Source organism: Vidua macroura, chromosome 16 (genome assembly GCF_024509145.1).
Source record: "Vidua macroura isolate BioBank_ID:100142 chromosome 16, ASM2450914v1, whole genome shotgun sequence".
Taxonomy (NCBI): Eukaryota; Metazoa; Chordata; class Aves; order Passeriformes; family Viduidae; genus Vidua; species Vidua macroura.
In genome coordinates, this window is record NC_071586.1 from 11,759,985 (window position 1) to 11,776,948 (window position 16,964).

General features: G+C 55.3%; 1 protein-coding gene across 2 annotated transcripts in view; it reads left to right on the top strand.

Annotated features, from left to right (window-relative positions):
• The first annotated feature begins 3,831 nt into the window (after nt 1–3,831).
• Nucleotides 3,832–16,964, top strand: part of ELFN1 (extracellular leucine rich repeat and fibronectin type III domain containing 1) — a 103,374-nt gene continuing 90,241 nt past the window's right edge. Inside the window, exon 1 of one of the 2 annotated variants that reach the window (XM_053992439.1) lies at nt 3,832–3,938. The gene's annotated coding sequence lies outside the window, so the exon portion shown is untranslated. Of the gene's footprint in view, nt 3,939–6,976; nt 7,061–16,964 lie in introns of those variants that run through there. The other variant, XM_053992440.1, reaches the window with a different exon arrangement.

Sequence of the window (16,964 nt, forward strand, 5' to 3'; positions counted from 1 at the left end):
TGGTAACTTTCCCAGATGTAAATATTGCAGTTGTTTTCCAAACACTCTCTAAATACCATAAGGCCTTAGTCCACTTACAGCACTAACAGCCCATAAAATGTCATTTTTTGTTTTCTAATTAATCTGATGATTTTTAGATAGGATTTGACAACAGCAGTGAAAAAGCATTTCAGGCTGAAAAAAATTATCCCTTGGATGTCAAGTCACCCACAGCCAAGCTGGTCCATCGCTGGGTACTGCAGAGCAGCATCCCCTCATCCTACTGGATGGTGACTCATGGTTGGGCAGATCTACTCACCCTCCAAGCCAGGGGACACCAGCCAGTCTCGTGGGGATGCAAAGGGGGAGATCACACCCTTCCTGCAAGGATCATCCTCCCTTTTTTCTGGTAAGAGCTCCCCTTTGTGGTGCATATTTCAGATGCCCACAGCAGCGAGGGGAGCTGGAGGCAGAGCCCTTGTGGGGGTCCCAGGTGGAGCAGGGCTGGTTGGATTTTCATCCTCTGTGTAAGGTGGGTCGTTGCTGTTGAGGGTCTCACTGTGGGGCTTCAGGTGCTTGGGATTTTTAAGACAGTTGAAGCCACTGCTTTTGCGGGGAGATGAACAGTGTAAGCAAGCAAAGTACACCAGACCTCCATCCCTTGCCCACACGGGGTCCTGTGGAGGTTGGTGGGGACTTGTGACTCTCCCCCAGGCTCTGCACAGAGACAGTGCCACAGCTGTCACATCCCACCTTGCCCTCCAGACTCCCCTCTTTTGGTGAGCGCTTCCCTCTCTACAAGGACATCAGGCTGTCGCACTCACCGTGACACAAGGAGAATCCAGAGTCAAGCCCTGCTCCCGTGGGCACTGCAGGGGAACAACTCAGTCCCTGCCCTGAGCAAGGACAGAAGAGACATCGCCTACCCAAAGTCACACTTTATTTCCTTATCTTACTCAACACCTCCCCGTTCTGCATGGGCAAATGGAGCAGTGCCCAGCCAACACTCTGTCCCTTGGCCAGCATTTCTTTCCAGGTGATTCTCAAAAAGGCAGCAGAAGAGCTCTCATTCCCATGCCCTCTCCACATCATTGTGGGAAGCAGCCAGTGTTTTATTAACCACCTCTCTCTCCTTGTTAAACTGGGTTAGGACTGCCTGAGCCTGCTGTGTTAGACATCTTCTGCTGGTGGAGGGGAAGGGCTCACAGAAGCTCTCCTGACCCCAGACACCTTTCTCACAGCTCTCCTCCCGCCATCTCGCATAAATAGATCATTCATCCCAGCACGGCTACGTCTTCTTTTACTCCTTCCTGTCTTTAATAATATTATCAATGTCTGGTTTAGATTTTTACTAAATATAGGGGCCAGAATCTGGACTGGCGTCACTTCCTCCCAGAAGAACTGGAACAGCTTGCTCAGAAGTACTTGCTCCTTTTATTAATTTATCCTGGTTTGCAAAGTTGCTTGATTGCACCAAGTCTTTCCACCCCCTGTTGACCTGGCAGCTGGAAGAAATGATGCTGCTTAAAGCCTGTCCTTGATCCATGGGTGAGGCTTGAGGTTTTTGGGGCTGTCTCTCCCAAAGCAACCCTGAGGATCAGGGACAAAGGCAGCAAATTTGCAAAGAGCCTTTGGCAAATCTTCCCTCTCCTCACTGCTGATCTCCATGGGTGAAGATCTCTAATGGAGCACCGGTGGCATCCGTGTCCCCTCTGGGTGGTTCTTCAGCTGCCAGGTGTCAGTTGCAGCTCCAGGGCTGGCATGAACCCTCAGTGTTTGTGGCTGGCCCAGGGTTTGTGTGGCACAGACGTGGGGGCTGAACCCTAGAACACCCTGCTCTGGCACCAGGAGAGACCTGGCAGTATCTGTTCCCTGCCCAGGAAATCCAGCCTGTTCCTTCTCCAGCAAAGGCAGAGGAGGGATGGGACCTCTTATCTGTCATCTCCCCAGGAAGACATTTGACCCCAGAGCCACCCTCATGGTGGCCCCTGCTATTTCATGTCATTGCCTATTTCATGTCAATGTCAATTCCCATTTCAGTGGGAATTCCTTGCCTTTAGGGCACCCCAGGAGACATGGGAGAATGGGATATCCCTGCTCCAGGGAGGAAGGGCTCTTCCATGCTTCAAGGGCAGGAGCACAGGTGGTGATGGCGAAGGGGAATGGAAGAACCTCAGATCAACCTACTCACCCAGAGACCAAGCCCCTGGGGACTGGGTCACAGCTGTGGAAGAGAGGATGCTGGATCCATTCTCCATGCCCATCCTCTCCATCATGCAGGGTATCTCCTGCATTCCCACGGGCACTTTCCCTGGGCCGTGTGTCTAATGCAGCTGAGTGCTGTGCCAGGTTGCCAGCTGCCATTTGGAGAGGGGCCATTGCTTGCCTATTCCCAGGCTGTCTCCCAGATATATTACTTCACGCTTCAGGTTTTTTGGCTGTGGTGGTGTTGGTGTTGTTGCTATTAAATTGAAAGGAGTAAAATTTCTCTCCTGCACCCATCCTTTTCTCTCTCCCCTGCCACCTTCTTGCAGAGCTGCAAAACGAAATTGCTGCCTAGGAGGTGGTTTTGGAGATGGTTTGAGACACCTCAAACCATCACAAAAAAATACACGGGCCAGTCCTTACCTCAAATGACAGTGCCTGGGGAGAGAGAAGAGCACTTCTGTTCCAAGGGCCAGCTCAGTGCCAGCCACACTTTAATCATCCTGATTAAAGGTGTATTGTGCTGCTAAAACAGCATAAAAAGGCTGCCCAAAATGGGGAGGCAGGATGGCAGTCTCTGGGACAGGGGAAGGGAGGTCTGAGGCAGGAGGATGCTTGGGAAGGGCTGAGCACAGGGGCTGAGTAACCCTGGGAGCCGTGGGTGGGGGTCGTGGTCCAGCCCCATCAGTGTCATGGCTAGTCCCAGTCCTCGTGCTCCCAGCATCACCTGGCGCTGCCCAGCTGGGACCAGTTTGGCCCACGGAGGCTCAGATTTGGTGTGAGGGGCGGGGTGGCTGTCATGCACACATGGGGTCACACAGAGATGTTCACACAGGCTCACGGAGACACAGACCCGTGTGTGTAAATACAGACACACAGACACACCCTGGACCCTGCACCCTCTCACTGCACATATACACCCCAACACACAAACACGATCATCCCTGCACCCCCTCAGGGTGTCACCACACACACACACAAAGGCAGATGTCCCCGACACGGACACTCACACCTTCACAAGCCCTACACACTCACAGCCCCACTCTCACAAGGTGTCACTCACACAGGGCAGTGTCACACACACATGCAAATGTCACAAATACAGTGCCGCGTACACACGGTACCGCGCACTGTCACACACCCAGTGTCACAGTGTCACACACCCCGTGTCACACTCGCAGTGTCATCCACACACAGCCCCCAGCTCCCGGTGCCAGCCCGACTCTGCCGGCCAAGCCGTTTATCGCTCCGGGCCGTCACCGAGCCCCGGAGAGCTCTACCGATCCGTGCCATGCCGAGCCGGAACCGAGCCGAACCGGCCGTGCTGAGCCGTACCGGACCGTGCTAGGCCGTACCGAGCCGAACCCTGCCGTGCCCCATGGCACCGCTCCACCCGGCCCGCAGCGAGCCGAACTGCGCCGTGCCCATCCCATCCCAGCCGAGCCGCGTCGAGCCGAGCCGTGCCGAGCCGTGCCGGTGGAGCCCCCCGGGCCTGGCAGCGCTGCCCGGCGCCGCCTGCACGGGCAGGGCTCTTCGCCTGACGCAGTGAGGAGCTGCAGCCCTTCTCTTCTCGGAGGCCGGGCTCCAGCGCTGGGATTTGCTCGGCTCCGGCTGCGTTTCCCTGCCCGCCTCCTGCCCCCGGCCCGCCCGCTTGGAAGGGCGCGGGGAGCCGCAGCCGCGGGTGCGTCCGCCGCCCATCACCGCGCTTCGGGGCTGGGCGCGCCGCCGAGCGCCGGGAGCCGCCTCCGGAGCAGGTAGGTGCGCCCGCATCCCCCGCCGCAGCCCGCTCGGGCCCCCCCCGCCGCCCCCGACCCGGAGCGGAGCCCCCCGCTCTGCTCCGCTCCGGCCCCGCGCCCGGTGTCGCCCCGCCGCGGCGCCCCGCGCTGCCCGGGAGCCCCGCGAGCCCCGCGCAGCCCCCGGTGGCCGTTCCGTGTCGCCAAACTTTTAGCGGCTGCAGCCCAGGTTGGGGCTCCGGCGGGAGGGGAGCGCGGGGCCGGCGGCGGGGGGAGCGGGGCGCCCTCCCCTCCGCGGGCGGGGAGTCCCCAGATTCGGCCGGGGCTGCTCCCGCTGTCCTTATCGCCAGGGCGAGCGGGAGATCGGGACCGGAGCAGCTCCCCACGGCCGGGCCGGGGCCACGGAGCCGAGAACCCCTCCGGTCGCTCGGCCCGTGTTCCCTCCCCCACCCACGGGGATCCCCACTTTGGGGTCTCCCTCCGCCGGCGGGGTGCGCCCGAGCCGGAGCATCCCCCGGGGGAGCCTCTGCAACTGTTGCCTGCGGGAAGCCCCGGTGCTCCGGGGGAAGAGCCGGTGCCGCGGGCAGTAGCACGGCCTCGGGGGCAGGGGTCTTCCGCCCGGGTCGCCACAACGCCGCACGGAGCGCTCGGACAGGGCAGACCGTCGCCCTGACCCCAAATAACCCTGGAGGCTGCGAACCTTGGGGTGGGAGCTGTGGCAGAGCCGCTCTCCGGCTCTGCTCCCCCCGCCCCCCCAATCCCTTCTGCATTCCCACGCCGGCAGTTGGGACCTGCCTCCCCCCACACGCGCTCCTTCAGCGGCTATTTCTGTCCTCGCCAAACGCGCCGCACATAGAGCTTTAATTAAAGAAAATTAGTGGAGGAGGGCGGAGGGGGGGTGTCCGTGCTCCGGAGAGGGGGACGGTCCCCGGGACCTCGCCGGGTGCGGCTGCCGTCGTCGATAGCTCGGGGGAGGTCGGGGGCAGGTGCCCGCCTGAGAGTTTGAGCCTCTTTCTCTTGCTTGGTTGTTTTTGTTTTTTTTTTTTTTAGAAAGGGCTGCGGTGGAGGTGGGGGGTGGGGGGGAGTTGGTACGGACACACGACGACGCGGGAACGTGTTCCTTCCCGGAGGGTGTGTTGCAGTTTTAATTATAATGACAGATCTTGCCGTAAAGTTCCGTCTTGGTTCCTGAATACAGGCAGAGCACGAAGCACCGACAAAGTCGCCCGTCGGACTGGGGTACTCGCCCGTCGGACCGGGCACTCGCCCTTCGGCTCAGCGGAGTTGTCAAATAATTTTTTTGGTTGCATTTTAAATGAGGCTTGGCCGGGTCTGGGGGTCCTCGGGGCGGCGGCGGGGCGGTGCGTGGAACCCGGGGATACCAGGGACATGCGGGAAACCTCCGCTCTCTGGGCAGGATCCCTCCAACCAGCCCAAAGCCCCGGCTGTCCCCAGTCCTCGTCCCGCTCCATGTGGAGCGTGGCTGCTCGTCCCGTGCGCGGCGGGACCCGCCGGGCAGCCGCGCCCGGTGCTGGGGAGATGCCGGGGTGTCCCCCCCGCAGCCCTTTCCTCCTCCCTGGACAGAATCCTCCGCACCTCCGCTCATCCCTGCCTTTCCGGCTCGGGCAGCCCGCGGGACCTGCGGTGCTGCCCACGTCCAGGCTGTGATTTGCAGCCCCGGGAAAGCCCCGCGGAGGGAGGGGAGGGGGGGACTGGCATCACCAGGCTCCCCCGGGGCAGAGCCACCGCTCCCGCCTCCCCGGCCGGGGACTCGCCTCCTCCCGTCAGCTTCGCGCCTTCCGCCGCCGGTTCGCGCTGGATTAAATATTTAGAAGTTTGCAGCGGTGAATAAAGCGATCGTTAATAGAAATTGATGGCACCGATGCAAAGGGGGTGGCACCGGCGGCAGGAACGGCGCGGCTCAACGGGAGCGGGCGGGGCGCTCCTGGGAGGGTTTTTAAGGGGTTTCACCCCAAGTTGAGGGTTTATCGCTCCGAATGCTGTGGCAGCGCCAAAACCCGGGAGCTGCTCTTCACATTTCCGACGATGTCTTTAAAAAGCATGTTTTTTCCGTCCTGCCTGCCTGGAAAGAATAACCCCCTGCTTTCGCAGAGACGAGGCAATCCGCTCGAATTTAGCACCTAAAATCCCCCGTCAGCATCTCCCGCCGTGCTGCCTGACACCAAGCAGGGCTCACACTCCTCTAGACCCTCTGGGTTTGCCGTGGCAGCGGGGGGATGTCGGTAGGGACCGGGAGCGTGTCCCCAGCCCCTCGAAGCGCAGCACTGGGCAGTGGGGGGACCCCGTCCTGGGGAAGGCTGGAGCAGGGATGAAGTTTGCCCGATGACCTGGAGGAGCGAGCGGCCCCCGGGGTGGGGGTCGGGGTGGCCTCCGCAGGGTAGGGTGGGAAGGACACGGGGCTGGCCGGGTGGCCGGTGAGCCCTGGCCCCGCACGCCGGGCTCCGCCGCCCCGCTCCGAGCTGGAGGCAGCGCTTCTGTCAGCGGCGGCGATGAGGCAGCGCTCGGCGGAGCGCGATGCGGTCCTGGCGCGGGTGCGGAGGCAGCGGGAGAGGGCGAGGGAAGACGAGCTGGAATAGGATGGAGGGACGAGCAGAGAGGGAAAGAAAGGGCGAGGGTTGCCCGGGGAGCGGCCGGGGGTGCGGGCCCACCCGTGCCCTCTCCGCAGAGCTGCTTCTCGGTGCGAGCGGCTTGGCGTGGGGATGGGGAAAGCGGAGGGCAGAGCGGAAAGCTCTGGAGCCGACCCGACGCCCCTGCTACGGGTGCCAGAGACAGTCTGTACCCACCAGGGCGGGTCGGTGCCGTGCCCACGCCCGTCCACGCCCCTCACCCCGCGCTGGGGGACGCTCCCCCGGCCCGGTGCTGCCCACGCGTGTCCCAGCCCGGCCGCCGCTCCGGGCTGGGGCAGCGCCGCTCTGTGACAACAGAAAGTGGCTGGAAAGGGGCGAGGCGTCACACGGTCTGCCTCCGGGAGGCAGGGAAAGGCTGAGGGACCGATGGGAAGGCATGAATGAATGAATCTCCATAAAGAGCCCCAAGCAGCAGGGAGAGGGAGAGAGGAGGAGGAAGGAGAGGAGGAGGAAGAGCCGGAGCAGGGCAGGCAGCAGCAGACGTGACGCCGGCAGGTAAGGGGGTGCTAGTGCCCCACGGCCCCGCGGTGCCCGGGATGGCAGGTTGGGGGGCACAGCCAAAGTGAGACAGGAGCTACCGGGACCCTGCATGGGTTTAGGTTTTTTTTTTTTTTTTTTTTTTTTAAGGAAGCATGTTTTCCTCCTGACTCGTTGCAAAATGTGGAGTCCCCAAACTTCCTAGGACTCCTTTCCTCCCCCGGAACTGCCGTCCCGAGCCCGCCGGCTTTGGAGGGTTGCGGGCTGAGCCCGGCGGCAGCTCCCGGCGGGGACCGGCCCCGGCGGCTGGACCTGCTCCGCACCGGGGCAGCCCCGAGCCGGGCCAGCCTGCCCGGTGGCAACGACACTCAGCTGGGCGTCTAGAGTTACATTGCTGGGGATATCCAGCTTCTGCCGCGGCCCCTTTGCTTTCGGGGCTCAGTGGGGAGCTCCTCTCCCCCCGGTCTCCATCCCCCTTCGGCGTTCCGTCCGTGCCGTGGTTACATAAGGCAGAGGAGCCCGTAGCCAGCGCTGACGCGGGCCGGATCATCGGGATCGCACCCAGGGATGCCCAGAGCTGAGCTCAGCCTTGTCCGGCTGCTCGCCATCCTCGGTCACCCCTGCCCCGCTGCCCGCGCTGAGGCACCCGCTGCCTGTCCCTGCTTGCTGCGGGGACTGTGCGGCGCAGGTAGCCCTACACACACAGACACCCTGCCCTGTGCTGCCCTGCCCCTGCCCCTGGCTCTCCCGCAGAGCTGCCCCGCACTAACGCCGCTGGAATGCGCGCAGCCCTCGGAGCGCACAGCCGCACGCACACCCCGTCCATGGAGCAGCCTGGCTCCCGCAGACGGGCCCACGCCAAGGCGATGCACACTGAAAGTGTTTGCACACAAACACAGCGCTGCAGGCAGCACACGGGTCACGCTCCCGCACACACGTGGGCTGGTGCTCGCCAGGGGCTGGTGCTCGCCACCGGCGGCACGGGGGTGGTGGGTGCTCTCGTCGTGCCGGCCGGGGCCGGCTCCCAGCCCAGGCAGGCGCTGGGAACTCTGCTGGGAACGCTGCAGGCCTGGCAGGGCAGCCCTGGCTGGCTGCGGTGGGCAGCTCTGCGGCTGCCCGCAGCTTCCCCCTCCCTGACCGAGGTGCTCCGAGCAGGGATCAATAATGCCTTTCTGATTGGCTTCAGTTCCCCATTCAAAGTCACTGCATTAGGACTTGATTTTTCTCCCCTTTGACTCCTGGCCAGATTAGATTGTGAATTTGGCTGATTTCAAGCTACTGGGGGAGGGAAGAATCATACAGCGAGCAGAACTGAAATATCCTACAGGATCCCCTGGAGGGGAGAGAAATCAGGTCTAGATAAGAGCTTGTTCTTCCTGTCTGGCTAATGCTTCCCTGTTTGATGATCAGAAAACACAAGATCTAACCTCTCACCAGGATGCTTAACTGTGAAAGGTCAGGCTTTTGGCTTGTTCTAGGTGCAAGGTTTGTTATTGTGAGCAGTGGATTATGTATTCTGCTTCTCCCATCTGTGCTAAACACAGGAGCGCACGATGCATGCAAACAGCAGGACGTGGTCAGTGCTTCTGAGGTTTATGAGTTGAGCTCTGGGTGTAACGCTGGGGTTGGAGGAACTGTGATGGGGACAGGACACGAGGTCCATGCCCTGGAGAGCCCAGAGCTGTCCCATCTGTTCGTCAAGCCTCAGCCCCATCCTTGGGCAATTTTTTCCAATACTTATTTCTCCATGTATGTGCTGGTGATAAATGAGTGGGTTATGTCAGTGAAGCCCTGCATTCCAAAGGGACACAGAAAGCAGCACCCAGGAGCATCCCAGCTGTGCTGGTCGGGATGCTCTTCCCTGCTGGCTGCTCCAGGACCAGGATTTCATGCTGAGAAAAGCCACAGCAGCACAGCATCACCTGCAGCATTCCAGCTGCTAGCACTTGCAATTGGTGTTAGCTCCAGATGAAGCAAAAGCCTGGGATAATGTGGTTTTTCAGCAAAGGGCACTGGGAAGTCTGGTGGAGTGGAGGGACTTGTGAAGGAGCGGTTGCAGGGTAGTGAGGAGCCTGAGGAGAAGGGGATGTGGGGCTGGGGGCTTGCTGCAGGTAAGCTGTGCTGTTCTGGGCAGTGGGAAGGCAGCTGTAGAGTCACCAACAAGGCTGTGAGGCGCAGGGCTGAGGAGATGGGAAGCTGTGTGGAGGCTGTAAAGGGGGTATGAGCAAGGAGCACAGCCTTGAGCAGTGTTTGGCATGATTTTGTGCAGCTGCTGTATTTTCTTGTTGCTGCAAACCCAGGGCTTGGGGAGGGTTGGAGTGAGCCCGATGTCAGGACAGCACTGGGGGGGAGTATCTGGGTGTGGGGAGATGGAGATCTGATGGCCAGCAGTAAACTGGGCCCAGAGGAGGCTGGTGGGGAGGAGAGGATCTGTGTGGAGCTCGATGGGACAGCTGTGGAGTCATACACTGCCCAAACTGTGGGTGAGGAGGGAGGCAGAGCTGTGAAAGCAGTTGGTCTGTGAGGACCTTGGGGTGGAGGGACTGGAGGCCCTGAGCCTTGGTCCAGGATGCAGAGTGGTGCCAGGGGCTCGGGGAAAAAGAGGACAAAGAGCATGAAATGATTCGTGTGGTGTTACTTGGCTGCTGGAGTGGGGAGTGCATGTATCCAAGCACAAGGGTTATCTCAGTCCCTGAGACATCTGTGTAATAGGAGCAAATAATAATAAATACCAAAGAGAGGAGTTGTGAGAGTTAGCTCCAGGTGAGGGGGACCTGGAGCCTCATTGCGCCATGAGGAGCTGGGGCAGGAGGGTCTGGGGGAGGTGGCACTGAGGGGTTTATGAGCCTGGGTAAGGAAGCTGGGGGGACACAGCAGGAAGCTGGGGAGGTGGGAGTTGGTGTGGTTATGGCAGGAGCCCACGAGAAAGCTGTGTGTTTAAAAAAACACCTCAATAAACAAACCCAAAATGCCTATCAATCAGAGCAGGCTTAAATCTCTTGTTTGGGCTTGGTCTCTGCACTCCCTGGTCTGGTCCCCTGTGCAATATGAGGTCCAAGGTACAGTTAAAGATGGCCCAGTGGCTGTAGAACCAGTGCTCATGAGGAAAGCCCTCAGCTAATGGAAGTGTGGACAGCTCCCTCGGGGAGCAGAGCATCCCACATCTGTGCCCTGAGAGCTCCTTGTCCTCTCTGGGGACTGATGAGGGAGAAGTGGGGTCCCAGGGCTCTGACCTCTGTTCTGCTGGGTGAGGTCCTGCCCTGCTTGGTGACCAAACCATCAGGGTATTGTTCTAACACATCATATGTGTTCAGGGCTCTCAGAAAAGCCAGATGACCACAATTCTGCTGGCTTCCCCTACCCCTCTCTCCTTTGTGCTTAGAGGGAGTCAGTGGGAAAATCTCCAAGATCTGTTTTTTTTTTTTTTTTTTTTTTTTCTTTCCTATTCCAGCATTTCTTTATGAGCTGGACAAGGGCAATCTCTGAACTCATTCGTATTTTTAAATCTGCAGGAATAAGTGTATGGAAATGTATGTGTTTTACTGTATCAGCTGCTATCAGCTTTTAACTTTATTACAGTAAGTGCAGAGTTTTCGTGGGCCAAACTCATTTATTGGATTTAATGGAGTTAAACTGCAGGCAGATTTGGCTACTTGTTTGTGTATATCTTTGTAAAATGGACAGGCAGAGATCATAAAATCTTATACTCTCTATGGCATCTTTTAGGGAAAAGTCTTCCAATATGTTTTATAAACAGCATACATATTTTGCTACAGTGTATTCTCATACCTAACACAAGGCACTTTAGTGCTGCTGCTTTTCCCTTTCCCAGAGCTATATGTATGTATATGAACTTGGATTTGCCTGCATTCTTTTCTCTTGCTCCTTTCCTTAAAAGAGTCTTTAGCAGTTTTAAACAATTTAACTGGATTTCTTTTTTTCTTTTTGGTGTATTTGTATATCTTCCTAGAAATGGTAATAAGAACTCTAACTCTTGCTCTGAAGGGCTCAAAACGAGGGAAGAATAATGTTTGTAAAGCCTCTTGCTAAATATCCAAAGCACTCCTAAACCATCCCAGCTGCAGATGCATGATCTCAGGACGTTTCACAGGTGCTGTGATACATCTGAGGGGCTGTCTTTCCCCCCACCCTTTTCCCTGAGATTCTGTTTTCTTCTATTTTCACAATGTGATGCTATCCATCTCTTGACCTATCCTGGGCTGGGTTTAGATGCTGCATGTGCAGGGCCTTTCCCAGTGTAACATGGGAAACTGACACTTGAAGCTGTAGAAAAAATGTATTTCTAGGAGATGGATTTATTTTCTAATGAGGTATTTGATGTTTTTCCAGGCTCAAAACAAATTAGACCCAGATCTGTGGCTGCAGGGCATTGGGAGGGGAAGTGGTTGATGAGCTGAGCTAATTAATTGCACTTACTTATGACTTATCAAATGGTGATCACCACCCCATATGGAGCGCTTGAGTGTGTGGAATTGAGGGGAGAGGATATTGATATGTGGGATAAATGTAAAGCAGTGGTCAATGGCAAGGACATAAATAAATCTGGAGATTCTGGTGACGTTAAAATAAATTGGGGGTAGTGAGGTATGAGAGAGACTGGATGTCAAAGGAACCCTATAATGTGTTTCTATTCCCACTCAGGATTTGCTGGGGTTTCTAAATAATGCATTAATTCAATTACACATTCTTAATTAGTGTTTTCTCAAATTGGAGCAACATCATTAATTTACTGCGTCATATTTTTATTTTGCTGGTGTGGTGAGTTTCATTTTCGACTCTTTCCCCTCTCTGGTTTGTGAGACTCGTAACACTCAGCTGTGATGCTCATGCCACAAGCTGCAGCTTCTTTGAGAATACCAGTTTTCTGTATTATGATTTTTTAAAATATTTTTTTTTTACGCTGACAGGCTGCACAGCACTGACCTGACCCTGTAATAGGAGGAAGAGGGAGAAAAAGAGCCCAGATCTGAAGCAGCTCCTTTTGAATGCTGAGCAGCATCTGTTCTCCGTAGAGCAGGGTGATCTGCAGCATGCTGGGGCAGGATTAAACCCTTTGGGCTCCCCCAAATGGGGTTATTTGATATTTTTCCTCTCTGAAAACTCATGGTACTTGCAGGGGTGGGTGCTCCCTGTCCCTCTGGGGTGAGTGCGACACAGGGCTGCTCCTCCCAGGACCTGGCACTGCGCAGGGATGGGGGGGCACAGGGAGCTGTGTTGCCACCCCGTGGGGCTTGTCTGCCTGCTTCTGCACGGGGAAGGTTGAGGGACAGCTCCTGTGCCCTTCACTGCTCTGTCTGCAGGGAAGATGTGCTCCCGAGAGCTGCTCTCGGGCATTTGTTCTGCGGCAGCTCCTGGAAAGCAGAGCTGGGTCAGTGGCACGTGTGCAGGTGGGTGCTGGTGCCAGGGCTCTGGTCCTCACCACGAGCCAGGCTTGGGGTTAGCACTTGCTTGAAACAAATGTGTTTCCTGGTTTATTGAAGTTAGAGGATGGTAGCTGATCAGGGGGACGAACGCAAGCCAAGACTGCTCCCTCCAAGCGACGCCTTCCAGACCGACACTTGTCCCAACTTCGCAGAGAGCAGTCTGGGCTTTTCTACCCCCCGCCCCATTTCTTCCTTTTAATTTTTGTTCCTGGCTTTGCTTCTCTTCCCCGCCCTCTGCCCACGCTCTGCTCTGGCTCGGAGGCGAGCGGTGCAGCCTCCAAAGCCCCATTCATCACCGCCTGCTCGCCCGGCACCGGCAGCCGCCGCTCCATTGATTGACTGCGGCGGGGAGTGAATTTTAAATCGTTACGCTCCTGAGACGGCTTTTAAATATGAGGAAAATCAAGTCTGTTAAGAAGCCTTGTGGAAAGGGTGTCTCCAGCCAGGGAATTCCATGTGGCACCGGGTGCTGTTTGGATCCAGGGGAGATTCTGCTGCTCTGGACCTCACGGGTGTTCTTGTGTGAGCCTGGGCCACTCCGTGCTGGTGTGATGAGAGTGGGCAGGCAGCTGCTGGTGGAGAATTAAGTAGAAATATTTCACTGTAGAAAACACTATTGTGTAAAGCCATCCATCTGCTGCCTGTCTAATGCTTTGCATGAATTAATGAGCTGATTGATTAGGAGAACCTTGCAGCAGCCGGCTGAGGGAAATATTCTTGTCCTCATGTTACAGGTGGGGGGAGCTCAGAGGTGCACAGGTTAAGATTAAGGTTTCCAAGCTGGGTTGGATTTTTTTGCAATTAGTGAAGGCTATAGTTGAAGCATTTGTCTGTCTTGATCAGTCTGATTTTTTTGGATGTTTCTTACCTTCAAGAGAAGTTGTGAGATCTTGCTGTGGCTGCGACTCAGCCCCAGACAGTCTCTCTCAGGATCTGATCTTCCAGCATATTTGTGGGGGAAAAAAAAAAAAAATCTGCTTCAGCTCTTGGCTGTGGTGTTTGCAACCAACAGTCTCCTTTCTTTCTACTCTCACCATTTCTTACAATGTTGGCTGTTTAACACACCTTCCTGTCGCTCCACAGCCTTCACCAGTCAAAGCTTTCTGTAAGCATCCCCAGTTCCTCACAGTATCTCTCCTGGCCACCTGCAGCTGGCAGAGGCAGGTTACTGATGGCTGATGCATGGAGCATCCCTCTCCTCCACGCTACGACGAGTGCAGCTTTTCAGGAACGGTGCATTGAGCAAATGTCACTCCACAGCCCCAAAAATCTATCAAAGGAAATGACAGTGGCTGTAAGCATTAATCATCCCGTATCATCAAAATAAAGTTGTTGCAATGGAGTATTGTCAAAGGATAAATGTCTTAACTTCAGCTCACTGCTGGTTCCTTTAATGCTGGTGGTTCACCAAGCAGGAGATGGTAGTTGTGTGGCCCAGGGTCTCATCTTGTGACATTATTAATTAACCTTTCCCTCTCCAGGATAAACAGTTGGTCAGTTTGGTTACCAGGAAAAAGCCTGGGACACTTGAGAAACTGAAGTAGTTTCTTTTCATCATTGTGCTGAGAAATTTGTGCCTGGCCTGGAGTAAAAGCAGGGGTGTGTGGAGCAGCACTGTAGGGGCACTTCCCACTCAGCCTTCTGAGCGCTCACTGCCCCCCCCCCCCAAAAAGAAGGGTGGATTTGTTAAAACAATGCAAAAAAGTCAGTGATTAAAAAAATATATTAAACATCTGATTTGCAGTGTAAAAATGCCTGTTTCTGCTTTACTCCTGCCAAAGGACGGGGCTGGAAAACAAACCCTGTAACCCTTGTGGCGGTCTCACCTGCTCAGGGTGAAGCAGGTACAAATGCTGATGTGGGCAGACATCAGGAGTGTGCCAGACACGGCTTCCATCAGGACCAGTGGGATGAGGGATGGGACTGCTGGTGGATTTGCTCTGGGGGTGAGGGAGGCACTGCAGTAATGTCTCTTCCAGCCGCCGTCTCCAGGGAAGGTGGTGCTGAACAATGAATTGCAAAGTCTGGTGTGTGGCCCAAGGGGGATGGAGAGCTGCTGGAAATCTCTTTGTGTTTAAAATCTGGGCATTCAAGCCAGTCTCCTGTGTTTTCTGGCACCATTGAACTTCTATGCTGCCCGGGTTTGAGCCTTTGTCCTGTAGGGGCTGCAGGGACCTGGCCTGTGCTAGGAGCAGGCTGTGCTTTGCCAGCTGTGCAGCAGAGCAGGACACTGAGGGGGCAATGCAGTGGAGCTCTGCCTCTGCCCAGCCCTGCTGAGCAGGCAGCTGGGGCTGGAAGTGAGGGGTGCACAGAGGGTGGATGGGGATTATTCACACCTCGCTGAGCCCCTCTGGTGTTGCTCACCTGTCCTGGCTCCTTTTTTTATATTGTCCATGGAAATGCTGAAGCCTGGGCTCAGGAATGATGCAACTGCTCGTGGAGAACATCTACCACAGAGGACCAAGGGGAAAACTTCAATAAATCAACACGTTTCAACCTCTGTCCCAGTTCACAAAGGAGCAGAAACTGGGCTGTGGAGTTCATGTAACTGCTTCATGTATAAAGAAAAAAGGAGAAATAAGTCTGTGGAATGAGATTCTTAAAGCTTCATTAGAAACCATACAGTTATTTAGGTTGGAAAATAGCCTAAAAGATAAAGTCCAACCATAATGCTTAGAAGCAAAGTGAATGTCACAGCCCCATCCAAGTTCAGAGAAGTTTGTGTCTTTGTTTACTGCATGGGTCAGTTTGTTAATCTTGAGCTTCACTAATGGGCTTGATGATCTTGGAGCTATTTTCCAATGCAAATGATTCTGGGATTCTCCAACAATTTTGCAGAAAAGTCCTCTTCTATATTAAAATCGTTTCCTAGCTTGCAGGTTCTCTAATACCACATTGGCTTTAGGAAAAAGCCCCAAACTTTCTGCATGGCTTTTCCCCCTCTCTGTCAATAAAGAATAGATGATTCATGTTATGAAATTTTTTTGTCCATTCTAGTCCCAGTCTTAACAAAACAGCCATGAAACAGCATCATCTTGTATAGCCCTTATTTGTGGGGGTAAACAGAATAACACGCTTTGTTTTAATGAGGCTGGCTTGGGAATTAAGCGTGTGTCACTTATTGATCTTGCTTTTTCTCCCTATTTATTTTAAAAAGCTGTTGTCTTTATTTCTGAAGTGTTGTTGCAAATGCTGACTTTCTTCTGTGGTTTAGATTGCAAGCAGCTCCTCGGAGCCAGGGCTTGTGGGGTCCTTGGAGGTGCTGAGTTACAGGTAACCTGTCCTGCACACAGCATGTAAAGATGGGACATGACCTCCTGAGCTGGTCAGGTTTTCTGTGACCATCTGAGAACCCCTTATCTGTCATCAGAATGATATCTAGAGCTGGCAGCTGCATTCAGTGGGTAAACCTGGAGGTGAAGTGACATGCCCAGGGTTATCTGGGGTGTCAGTACCAGAGCTGTGCTGGGACCAGGTCCTTCAACACCTGCTTCTGCACTATCCACAAGACTTCCTTACTGTCTTTGTCCTTAGTTTTGCAGTGCAAGGAAATTCTTGTTTAATTTTAAATGTTCTCCTAAATCTTGGTGACGGCAGATTGACGTAAGCGTGCGCTGGATCAGGGCCTGTTCTCTTATGCATATGGATGCAGACACAGCTGTAAGCCTTTTCCATCTCAAGGCTTCTGCAGGGAAAGGAGAGATCTTCCCTCCCTGCCCATGGGTGTGTCCCCTCTCCCCTTGCACCAGGAGCAGCAGCTGGCCTCCAGTGTGAGAACATGGGGGTGAATTTGGGTAGAATGGCTGCTTGCTTGGCTCAGTCATTGTCCATTCCTGGTGAAGCCTGTGTGTGTGTGCAGCCTCCTGGGATGCTTGGGAGCTGGGCATGGCAGCAGGGAGAAAGCCTCTGTGTTGTGGTTACACCTTCCTTGGACCTCACAAACTGGGAAATTCTTCAAGCTTGATGCTCTTGAAGGTTTTGTGTTGTATGTCAGCACATGAACAGCAACATTGCATGTTGGCCATGTCTTCTCTGCCAGCTTGCCCAGGATTTTGCTTTTGCTGGTGTCACCAGCAGCCAAAATGTGGCTGCTGCCCTGCAGTGGGAGCAGCAGCTCCTGAAAAGGGCAGCACAAACAGGCAGGGTCAGATAGCAAGGCAGGTTGTGTTCATCCCAGCTGGTCAAAAGCAGACTGGAAAGCCCAGGCTCTGCATCTCTCTTCATGTGCACCATCCCCTCAGTCACACCATAGCCCCTGTGCTTGCTCCAGAGAGCACGAGCTGCTTCCTCATCCCACTGCCATATCTGCAACATCCAAGGGGGCTCCATCCATTTACCAGCATGGATTGTGCCCAGGAAGCTCCTGAATCAACCTGGATGCAGCCTGATGAAACTGCAGGGAGACAAAGGAAAAAAAGGTGGTGGAGAGAGCAAGTCAGCCCAAGTCTGTTGATGGCGATTCCATCTTACTTAAAAAG